We start from the raw sequence: 11,471 nt of genomic DNA on the forward strand, positions 1-11,471 counted from the left end.
ATGGGAAACGATTGTGGAAGCACCCCCGCCGCCCGCCTCCTCCGAGCAGCCCGGGTGGGCCCGGGCCGGGCGCGAGGCGGAGAAGCTGGGAGAAAGGGAAAGGGACCGCTTGCCGCCGCCGGTTCCGCCGCGCCCCCGTGTGGCCGCCGCGCGCAGCTACGCAGCTCGGGGAACAAAGCGCTTGGCGGGGGCGGGGCCGGCGGGGGCGGGGCCGGCGGGGGCCGCGCGTGCTGGGGGCGGGGCCCAGGGGCGGAGGCGGCGCTGGGTCCCAGGCACTGCGGGACCGGGTGAAGTAGGGTCGGGACCGCGGGAGCACCCACAGCCCACCTGAAAGGAACTGTGATTCCAGGCTAGGCTGCTGGAGATTACTCGGGGGGGGGGGGGGGGCGGGGTGCAAGCAGGGAGAGGAGGAGGGGCTGTGACACCCCACCCACTGGGAAAGATCGCTCCCAGAAGCTCCAGTGCGAGCGCTGAGCGGCTGGAAGAAATCCGCTTTCGGGAGGTCTTGAAGCAGAGAGAGGGAAGAGCGCCCCGCCTTGGAACAGAAGCTTCCGTTCACTTAGGGAGCTCCAGAGAGCCATTCTTGGGCTGAGCCGAGAGCCAAGGCCCCGGATGCCCCACCCTCCGTCCGAGGCCTCGGATGTGCACCGAAGTTAGCAGAGATGCGGGGGAGCACACGGGAGAGGGTCCCCCACCCACGTGCAAACAACCCGGAGACCCCTCCACACCATCACCATGTCCAGAGCAAGGGGGCCCCTCCTGTCCAGGACCTGAAACCACCCTCAACTACTCTCACATTTCTCTGTGTCCCTTGGTCCTTGCCATGCCCTGCCCCCAGAGGCTACCCTTGCCCAGCACCATCTCGGGAGGAGGAAATGCCACCTTCCCCCCCAAAACAAAACCCAGAGCTGCCCAAGTTGGCAAGGGGAGAAGACTCTGGTGAGGATGGGGCATCGGTGCCGCCACACTTGCTTCCAGGCTTCCACCCAAAATTGGCATAGGACCCGTCCCTTAACCTTCCTGCTTGGCTGAGCGCAGCCTGGCGCATCCACTAAGGCGTGACTGGGGGCGTATTGGCGGGGGGTGGGGGGGGCGGTCAAGGATGATGGAAGAGAAACAGATGGGAATTTTTCTGAATCTAGACCCTCTGCCTTCAGAGACAGAGCTCCTTGGTCAGCTCCCTGAGCCGCTTGCCTTTCCTCCATGACACACATCCTGGGCCAGCTGGCGAGGGACGGGGGGGGGGGGGGCACAGCAGGTCCCCTTCTGCCTCCCAAGGCCAATCTCAAGGGTAGGGGAGAGATCCAGAGAACCTCCGGGGAGCACTCACTTTTTCCTCAGAAACTGATATCCCTGCAGGGTGGCCTTGTAGACCCCACAGGACAGTCACTTCAGCCTAGGACACACACACACACACACACACACACACACACACTGAGCCTGGCCCCAGCTGTCAGTTGGAAAGGATATGAACTCTTTCCTTTTCACACAGCCTTTGGCCACGGACATCCCATTTCCCCAGACCTGCCCCCTCTGCCTGGGCCATTGAGCACAGGGCACCCAGTGGCCAGCACCTCCATCGAGGATGCTAATGGAGCTCCCACCATGTACAAGACCCTGTGTGAGCACTTTGCACTGTCCCCTCCAGCCTGGTGGCCTCCCTCCCCTGCGGGGGCGTAAGAGTCTGCTGTCACTCAAACCTGCCCCTCACCCCTACTCCCCAGCTTCTAGCCTCAAATACCGCCCTCCTTCCTCCGGTGGTTGTTTCCTCGCAATTACCACCTAAGTCGCAGTGTTGGCCTGCTGAGGCTGTAACTTGAAAGCTCTGGGTGAAACACGTGCAGGGTGTCGTTACCGGTTGGCTAAATCCCACAGCTTGCCGTCGCTTGCATCGTCTCTGTGGACCCTTCGACATGGGGCCTTTGGATAAGAAGTAACTTCCCTGATGATCTGCTTTCTTGGGGAAACTCATCTTGATTTCGGTATTCGGTAACGGGGCAAACTGATTCCGGAAAGGACCAGATTGTAAAGATTTTGGGCTTTGCAGGCCATACAGTGTCGGCTGTAGCTACTCAATTCGGCCCTTGTAGTAAAAGCAGCACAGACGATAGGTAAATAGACATGGCTGTGTTCTAATAAAACTTTATCCACAAAAACAAGCAGGGAGCTGGATTTGGCCCCCAGGCTGTAGATGGTTTGTTGCTGATCTCCGCCTAGAAGACGTATCTTGGCATCACGGCTTAATCGAGCAGATGAAACGGGTCCAGAAGACCTCAGCGTGGCCTCAGAACGTCTGGGTGACGAGGCCAGGTCCAACCCTAACAGCTGGGTGATCCCCAATCTCAGTTTCTTCACTTAAAAATGGGGCTAATCGGGGATGGATGTGACGAGGTGCATCAGTCTAGATACCCCACTCTCAGAGGCCCCTGCTGGGGGGGCTGAAATTAGCCATGGGCGTTAATCCCTGGTGAGCACTTTCAGAAACTCGAAAACGCATACACATACACATTGCACACATACATGGCCCACTGTGAGCCTGAGCACCATCTGAGGACTGAATAGGGTGGGGGGAGGCAGAGGGTCCTGGCGTGACCGGTCCAGGGGCCTGAGCTTGACCTGGTAGGTTCATGCAGAAGCTGAAAATTTGCAGATATTACCACCTGCTTCTTGGCGTTCCTGGAAATAATGGCGAGCAAGCCGAGGGTTCTACGCGGCTCTTGAATTGCTCTGGGACTTCAGCTTCCGCTCTTTCAGCTCCAGCTGGGCCCATTCCAGCTGCGGGGCAGAAAGTCTTTCCGGAGCTGTAGCAGGAGTGAGCGTAGCAAGATCACCTGCTGGTGTGGACGACCTCGGGCACGCGAACGTTTTCGGTACCCTTCGGTAATCACTTCCCGAGAAGCCTGTAAGGGGAGGACGGAAATGGGCAGTCACTTGTCCCCTTCCTCCTCTTTCCCAGGACCTGGTCAGGCACTTCGAAGGCGCTCTATCCACACCGGCTCTTCCAAGAAGCATGGGGCCTTGCTCGCTGTCCCGGGGGCTGGGCCGCTAGAGCCTCAGGATTTGGGCTACATGGGCATCTGGGCACCACTCCAGGGGCCTCTGTGTCATTTCCTGGCTACCTTCAAGCACACAGAGGTTGTTAGGCGGGGCAGGCCTTTAAAGGCCCAGCCTTGCTGGGAACCCACATAGCATCGGAGGAAAGGTGACAACCTCTCACTGCCCCTCTGTTCTGGGCCAACACACTCATTTCACAGATGAAGAAACTGAGGCCCAGAGAAGGGAGTAGCAAGCCGTTCTGGTGAGCAACACCCGTTCCGGATTGTGAGTCTCTCCCCATCGATCACGGCAGCTTCTTACATCAACATTAATTAATTTGCTGCCTTTCCCCTCCCTACTCTTCCATATACCTCTGTATCAAGGGAACAGCTGCTTGGACCCTCTGAGGTGGGGGCCTGCAGGGGCTGTTTGCAGAGCCTTGGGGAACCGGAGCTGCCCCGCAAGAAGTTGGGGCTCTGTCCTCCCCTCCCAGGAGGCCAGGGCGGGTCCAACAGTGAAGCAAAGGGAAAGGTTAGGTCAAGAAGGGCAGCCCTCCCAGGCGGGGCCTGCTTGCTCTGCCTCTCCAAGGGGAGGTGGCAGCCACCAAGGGAGCCGGCGGGGTCCAGCCCCCAGGGCCTGGGTGCAATGACCTCATCGGGCATTTCCAGCTTTTATGATCTGCCAGCAAGGCCCTCGAGTGACGCAGGCTGACCTCCCCTCGCTGCCTCTTCCCCCCGGGCTCAATGATCTCAGCCCCGTTGGAATGCCACTGCCTTTCGCACGCTCCTGCCCAGGCCACAGGCCACAGGCCACAAGGCACAGGCTGGGGCACTGAGCAAGGGTCAGAGGGAGTGGAATGGCCAAGAAGAGGAGAGGAAGTCAGCAGGTGCGTGGAGGATGTCACCCCAGAGGCCGGGAGACAGAGAGTCCTCAGCCCTGAGGAGATGAGAGAGAGGACTCGAGTGCTCGGGGGTCCCCCAGCCTGGGAATCTCCAAACTGGCCCCACAGGGCACCCCTCCAGCTGCTGCTCCCTCCCTGTTCACCTTTGTCAGCCCGGGTGTCTCACACAACCACTGTCTCCCTCCACACGAGCCCACAGATGTGATTTATGCCTCCAGCTGACAAACCAGTAGCCTTGAGTTCAAATCCTGGATCGGGCACTTGATAACGGAATGACCATGGACAAGTTGCTTGCCCTCTCTGAGCCTCCATTTCTGTGGAAAGTGGGACTAACACTACGAGTGTCTTCTTAGGGCCATCGTGAGGCAATCTGTGAGGTAACGCGGAGTGCCTGGCACCCAGGACGCAGAGTAATACAGAAAAGAGTAGTTACTACTGTCATGGAGCAAAGAGAGCAGGCCAGAAGATTCTCGGAGGCCCCCAGCCCTGCCTTTGCCCCCCAAGTCAATAGGTGGAGATTCCTGGCAAAGACAGCAACCTGGAAATCAGGTGAGTAAGTGCTGGAACTCCACGAGAAAGGACTCCAAGCGTAAGAAAGGGCAGCAGCGTGAGACCTGAGTGATCGTTGGTCTATCCCATTGGACTTTGGACACTTCAAGAAACTATTATCCCCGTTTTAACAAATGTCACCATTAAGGCTGAGCGTATACAGCTACTCGCAGTGGCAGAGCCAGTAAAGGACAGATTCAGGGGTTAAACACAGGACTTCACTGCCCAGAGCCCTGCAGCTCACTGACCTCTACTCTTCTAGGGGGTTCGGGGGCCCGATCGTGCGGATTCGTGTTAATTCAGCACAAAGTAACTGAACACCTGCTCCCCACACGACCCCTATCCAGGCACTGTCTACACACCAGAGAGAAGGAGATGGCTGGGAAGGGCGACTGACACGGAACTCTTGACGTAAATGTCTAAAAGAGAAAACGGGATTTTCTCTGCCAGCTCCCAACGCGGTTCTGAACGCGGACTCCACAGAGAGAGCCCAAGATGAACGGGCACGAAACAAAAATGCGTCTGCATTTTCACCAACCTCTAAGCGAAACTTAGCATTCCTTTCCATTAGGAATGTGGCAACAAACCACTATAATAAGGGCAGGATCAGGGACTCTGTGGCCGGCAGAAATCGCCTACGTTTCCATATCATACTGTAATAGCACAGATACCCCAAGCTCTCCGTTCACATTTACTACTCTTTCAGAATTACAGTTTGCTGTCAATCCTGCTGCTAGGCTTCACCATTGGATGTTAATAAAGAAGCACATTGCTACTCTGTCACAAACGTCTACGTGTGTTCCGTTATTTTGACGTCCGTCTTTCAGTACAACTGCTTCCTTCCGTAATCTCGTGTGTTTTATTTTATGCATTTAAAAAACAAGATGCTGGTAACGTCCCCAGGCTTCACCCGACTGCCGAGGAAGTTCGTGGCACAGAAAGGCCGGGGACCCCTGCCCCAGAGTTGTCCTCACGGGGGGGGGGGGTCAAGGCTGAGTCACTGACCGTTCGTGAGCTGGCACCTGGGCACACAGGAACAGGAAGGGGAAGGCAAACAGCCCCCTTCCTGGGGGGCCGCGCAGAAGATCGCATCACTCCATGCGCTCTGTGAGCCAGAGCGTCCTGACGTGGCCACTCAGGGCTAGCTGCAAGGTAAGCACAAGAATAAGGTCCCTAGTGTGGGGACCATGCAAACTCTATTGAATGGAGAGAAAAAAGGAATGAAGAAAAGGGGGAAGGAAGGAAGGAAGGAAGGAAGGAAGGAAGGCAGGCAGAAGGAAGGAAGAAAGGGGAAGGCAGGAAAAGGAAGGAGGGAGGGAAAGAGGAAGGGAAGGAAGAAGGAAGGAAGGAAGAATTTTCACTTATATAATTCAGAGTTTTCTCATCTATAAAACTAGGAGGTAGAAACAGTACCTTTTTTTGTTGTTGTTGTTGACCAGTTGTTGTCTTTTTTCAAAGGAACTCACATAATGCAGACAACAGCAGCGTATCTTGGTTAAGTAAGGCAAGGGACCCAGGGCCCTGTTGGCCTGGCCTCCTGCTTCCTGCCCCTTTCCCTAAGGGGGGTCCCTAAGGCACTTCCCGGGAAGCCCCGGGCCCAGGGCAGTTGGCCACTTCCGGTCTGGGTGGCGTCTGAGGCCCCGCCTTCCCCCCCCACCCCGATGATGCTGTGGGCCTGAGCACAGGTCATCTTCGACATCCAGCGACAGCTGCGGGCTCTCACCGAGTAGAGGCTCAAACGTGTGGGTGAGATGAGAAGGGCGGGGAAGGTCTGGGGGAAGAGCTACGTCGTGAGGACAAAGAATTGAGAGTAGCCAACAATGAGACAGAGAGCGGCAATCCGGCAGGTGCACACCTCTGGGGTGGGAATGCGGAGGCCTCTGCCCGAGGGGTGAGGGGACAGACGTGGGCGGCAGCAGAAGGTGTTGCTGAGGGCGAGGGGACCAGGCCTGCAGCAATCTGGAGGGACCAGCACCGCCCACACCCAGGGCCTTGCTCCCCGCAGCCACGACCCCCTGGGCTCAAGGCCTTCTGAACGGAGACAGCAGCGGAAACAGAACTTTGTTCTGGAAAACCTGGAATGCTCATCATGTGGGGGGGGGGGACAGTCAAACCAAGGATATCACTTATGTTTTCTTCCACCCTTACTGACCAAGGTCCTCCTCTGTAGCAGGCACGAGGAGAGACTTTCATTCCAGGGAGAAGAAACATTCAAGACACAAATAAACGTAGTAAATATATACATGTATAAGCAAACAACTATAGTGACTTTGCTATTGATAAGGAAATATTTTAATCATAAAACAATAATACTAATTAGCCTTAAATAGCTGCCAAAAAAAAATCCCACTGGTGGGACTGAGGAGTCCCGGTGAATGCAAGAAGAATGTAATATGTGTTGGGATTAATAGACACTCTTTTTCTTATTGAAGCATAATTGACATACAATATTGTTATTTCCAGGTGTGCAACAGTGATGTGATATTTATAAACATTAGAAAATGCTCACCACGGTGACTCTAGTTACCATCTGTCACCATATGAAGTTTTTATAATATTATGGACTGGGTTCCCTATGCTGGAAATTACATCCCTGTGTCTTATTTATTTTATAACCAGAAGATTGTACCTCTTATTCCCCGTCTTAATAAACACGCTTTGAAAAGGCAGAATTTTAGAGTCAATCACACTGGTCTTCAGTCTTAAATCTGCCACTGCCAGCTGCGTAACCTTGTATTAAGTCACTTGGACTCCATTTTCTCATCTATGAAGTGCACCCCCCTGGTAAAATCCCTGTGACTCTCCAATGAGATAATGCCTATACCCGTTTAACACAGAATCTAATGTACTGGGGCACCTGGGCGGCTCAGTCAGTTAAGGGTCTGACTCTTGGTTTTGGCTCAGGTCATGATCTCACCATTTTGTGAGTTCAAGCCCTGTGTTGGGCTCTTCTCTCATGGCATGGAGCCTGCTTTGGATTCTCTCTCTCTCTCTCTCTCTCTCTCTCTCTTTCCCTCCCCCCCCATCGTGCTGTCTCTGTCTCTATAAATAAACTTTAACAAAAAAATAAAAAGAATCTGATATACTAAGTACCTGGCAGATGTCTTTGTTTTATTGTTATTGTTATTATTATTATTAACTAAAGTTAGGAATCTTCAGTTAAACCAAAATTCTGCAGAGAAAAAGTTTGGAGAGATTCCTGAAAAACACTCTGAGAAATGAAGATTTCATTCTTAAACCAGAGAATGACCGGGGCACAGGCTTAATTAACTTTTAGTTATGTGGCCCCATGTCCCTTTTTTTATATGAAATGCCATTTATATGAAATGCCCAGAGTAGATTATTCCATAATGATGGAAATGGATCAGTGGTCACCAAGGGTCTGGGAAGAATGGAGAGTGGGGAGAAGTGGCCGAATGGGGATGGGGCGTTATCCTGGGGGGATGGAAATGTTTTGGAACTAGCTAGAGACAGAGGTTGCACAGTACTGTGAATGTGCTAAGGGCCACTGAATGGTTCACTCTAAAATGGTTAATCTTAAGCTATGTGAATTTCATCTCAATAAATTATCAAAAAAATCCTTCCAATGAAGTGTAATATATTTAATTCAGAACTACCAAGGCCCTCAGCTGAGATTGCTCTGCGTGTGTTTGTAAATATATGTTTCACGGATGTAAATTAGTAGCCCGTGTGGCCAGCTTTGGGTACAGGAAAGGACGCTCTTATTGTATGTGTCAGAATAATTAAATGTGTAATTACTGCCCAGAGTAACAGAAAACCCAACCCATCCCTCCAGATACCCTTCTTTCTAGCCAGAATGACCCAGGACTTCCTTATCCCAAAGGACTCGGTCCAGGCTGCAAACACCAGGCGCGGAGAAGAGCCAAATGGGCTCCACCGAATATTCTTGCTGTTCCCCTGGCTGCCGATAGGGGAGCCGCTGGTCACTGCCCCTGCTCCGCCCAGTGGATGCTTGGCGGGGATTGTAAGAGAACGGCATCCATGCTAGTAGCTTAACTAACAGTAGTCAGCACTGTCAGGGACCCCACACCCCAAGTCCCTCGTCGGATTCTCCTGCATGTGTGCCTGTCATTTCGACTAGTGAAACTACGTACCTTGCTTTTTCAGTCTTGAGTTGCCCACGTGAATTCTGTCTGTTCTTCTCTGTTAAGTACGTTGAAAAAATACTGAAGTAAACAGACGGCAAGGGTATTGAAGTAACAGTGGGAGATCAGAGTGCTAGTCCCAGCTCTGCCAGTACTGTGATGTATCAATTCGGGACAAATCCTATCCCCTCTCTGAGCCTCCGTTTTCTCATCTGTAAAATGGACAGGTGGACCACATATTGTCTGCACCCCTTCTAACCCTAAAAGTCCGTGCTTCTGTGAGCCAGCCACGCTTTCAGTCCTGAATCAACGAAGCATGACAACGTGTCTGTGCACCCAGGCATGAAACCCTGCAGGAGCAAACATTTGGCTAAGCCCTCCATTTATCCATTCCTTCCAGACGGCTTCAAGGGAACCTCTCAGAAAAGATTAGCGGCTTGAAGCAAATGACTGTGAAATTCCTGGATGAGCCAGATGCCCTTAATCCAGGGCTGGTTATTGGATCGCTTCTGATTCATCTCTCTTGCCTGGTCTTCCTTTGCCTGTTAATACTTTGTCCTCTTTCTCCCTGGCTCCCTGCTACTGTCCATTCTTGTTCCTTCCTGGAATCGTGGTCGCCAAATGTCCCCCTTCTCCTGGGAGAGATGGTTCTGCCTGAGAAGACCCTTCACACTCCCCTGCTTCGATCCAGACACACGGGTTTCAGAAGGCATAGCTCACTGTAACAGCTGCCACCATTATCAGCTCCCTGGGAGCCAAATAGTGAAATATTTAGTGGAACTTCAAAGTTTAGCAGGTGGTACCTTCACCGAGGGCCCGTCCTCACAGGGATGCCGGTCAGTCTCTCGTGATGTAACTCCTACACCGTACTGGGGAAAAAAAAAAAAAAAAGCAGACAAACACACAAAACCACATTTCAGAATTTTTAGAATGTACATAGCCCAGTGTCAATGAAAGTATGATGAAACGGTCACTTTTAAATGCCACTGACGGGAGTCTAAGTAGGGGTGACGTCTCTGGAAGGCCATTGGACACTATGAATCACAGGGGATTTTTTGTTCTTTTTTTGTTTTTTTTTTAATGTTTTTATTTATTTTTGAAGGAGAGAGAGAGACAGAGCATGAGCCAGGGAGGGGCAGAGAGAGAGGGAGACAGAATCTGAAACAGGCTCCAGGCTCTGAGCTGCCAGCACAGAGCCCGACGCGGGGCTCGAACTCACGAACCGTGAGATCATGACCTGAGCCGAAGTCGGACGCTCAACCGACTGAGCCATCCAGGCGCCCCAGAATCACAGGTTTTAAGAGATGCACGCTTTTCTTCTGAGCCAGGGTTTCCTATTAGAAAACTGAGTCCCAAGAAATAATCGCAGAGTGGCAAGAAATGGATAGAAGGCTGTCCATCAAAGACGTTTGAAATCGAAAAAGGTTGTACACAGAGCAAATTTCCAAGAACAAGGGATTCAAAATATAAATTATGGTATATTCAAACAAGGGAACCCTCTTCACCCATTACCATCATGTGGTAGGAGAACATTTAATGGCATGAGAACATGCTCACGATACTGTGTGGTGTGAAAAACTTGAGTTCCGAAACAACGTATGTAGGACAACTCCATAAAATCTGTACGCGTGTTTGTATGGGGGGGAGAGAGTTCTTTAAAATAAACAAACAAACAAACCTAGAATATAAACCAAAATGTTACCAGTGTTTATTTCTGCATGGCGGAATAATACCTGGTATTTCTTTTCTTTTTGGCACCTTTTTAAAATTTAACTTTAGGGGTGCCTGGGTGGCTCAGTCGGTTGAGCGTGTGACTTCGGCTCAGGTCATGATCTCATGGTCTGTGGGTTCGAGCCCCACGTCGGGCTCTGTGCTGACAGCTCGGAGGCTGGAGCCCGCTTCCGATTCTGTGTCTCCCTCTCTCTCTGCCCCTCCCCTGCTCATGCTCTGTCTCTCTCTCTGTCTCAAAAATAAATAGAAAAATTTTAAATTTAACTTTATGAAACAGGAGAAGGATATTATACACATATATAACTTAAAAAAAAAACAAAACAAAACAAAAACAAGGCACAGGTAGTAATCTTTGTCCCAGGGCAGCGGGAGAAAGAAGAGCAGATCAGATGTATCCGGCCCCTCTACCCTCATGCTTTCTGCTCCTCATTCTTCTGGTGGGAAACCTCGGGAACTCCGCATGGTGGTAGGTGGCTTTGTGAGTCATTCCAGCAAACTCCCCGGGCTACGGGCCTGTTCCCTGCCAGTAAACCCACGCTCCTCATATTGCTGAACTGGCTGGCTAGGCACGTCTTTTCCCAAATTCAATGGCATCAGGTGGTCACTCGGAACTGGCCATGATGGGAATATTTACACCATAGAAACTGGCAATAGCTGCAATGAGGGCTTTTTTGCTGGACACTCCGGGGAGGGTGGGGCCCAGTGATCTGTACTTTCACGAGCCCTGCAGGCAATTCGGACACACACTCAAGTGTGCGTGGGGCAGGACCTCCCTGGGCCCCAGGAAGGAGCATTCACATCCACAGGGAGGTGGGGGGTGTTCTGGGCTATTTCTCTCTAGATCTGGCTTCGCCAAACAAAGAACTCCCAAACTTACCTCTGCCTCCCAGAGGGTAAAATTCTTACACAAATCACTAATGCCCCGCCCCCTGCCATTCTCCTACCTTTCCGTGGGGACAGGGTGTCTGCCTCATTAAAGTCCTAGATCCTGAAAAGAGAGATACCAAAGCCCCCTCCACACGTACATCTAAATTAAAGTGATACAGGGGCGCCCGGGTGGCTCGGTCGGTTAAGCGTCCGACTTCGGCTCAGGTCGTGATCTCGCGGTCCGTGAGTTCGAGCCCCGCGTCGGGCTCTGTGCTGACAGC

The 11,471-nt window shown here is 52.3% G+C and overlaps 1 non-coding gene across 1 annotated transcript; it reads left to right on the forward strand.

Moving 5' to 3' along the window:
• The first annotated feature begins 10,375 nt into the window (after nucleotides 1-10,375).
• TRNAR-UCG (transfer RNA arginine (anticodon UCG)) lies at nucleotides 10,376-10,460 on the forward strand. Its single transcript is given in 2 exon segments — nucleotides 10,376-10,412; nucleotides 10,424-10,460. It is a non-coding gene; the product is annotated as a tRNA-Arg (tRNA).
• Nucleotides 10,461-11,471: the final 1,011 nt, after the last annotated feature.

Source organism: Lynx rufus, unplaced genomic scaffold (assembly GCF_022079265.1).
Source record: "Lynx rufus isolate CCGP_SWC_20201006 ecotype Redwood Valley unplaced genomic scaffold, mLynRuf1.p SCAF_20, whole genome shotgun sequence".
Lineage (NCBI taxonomy): Eukaryota > Metazoa > Chordata > Mammalia > Carnivora > Felidae > Lynx > Lynx rufus.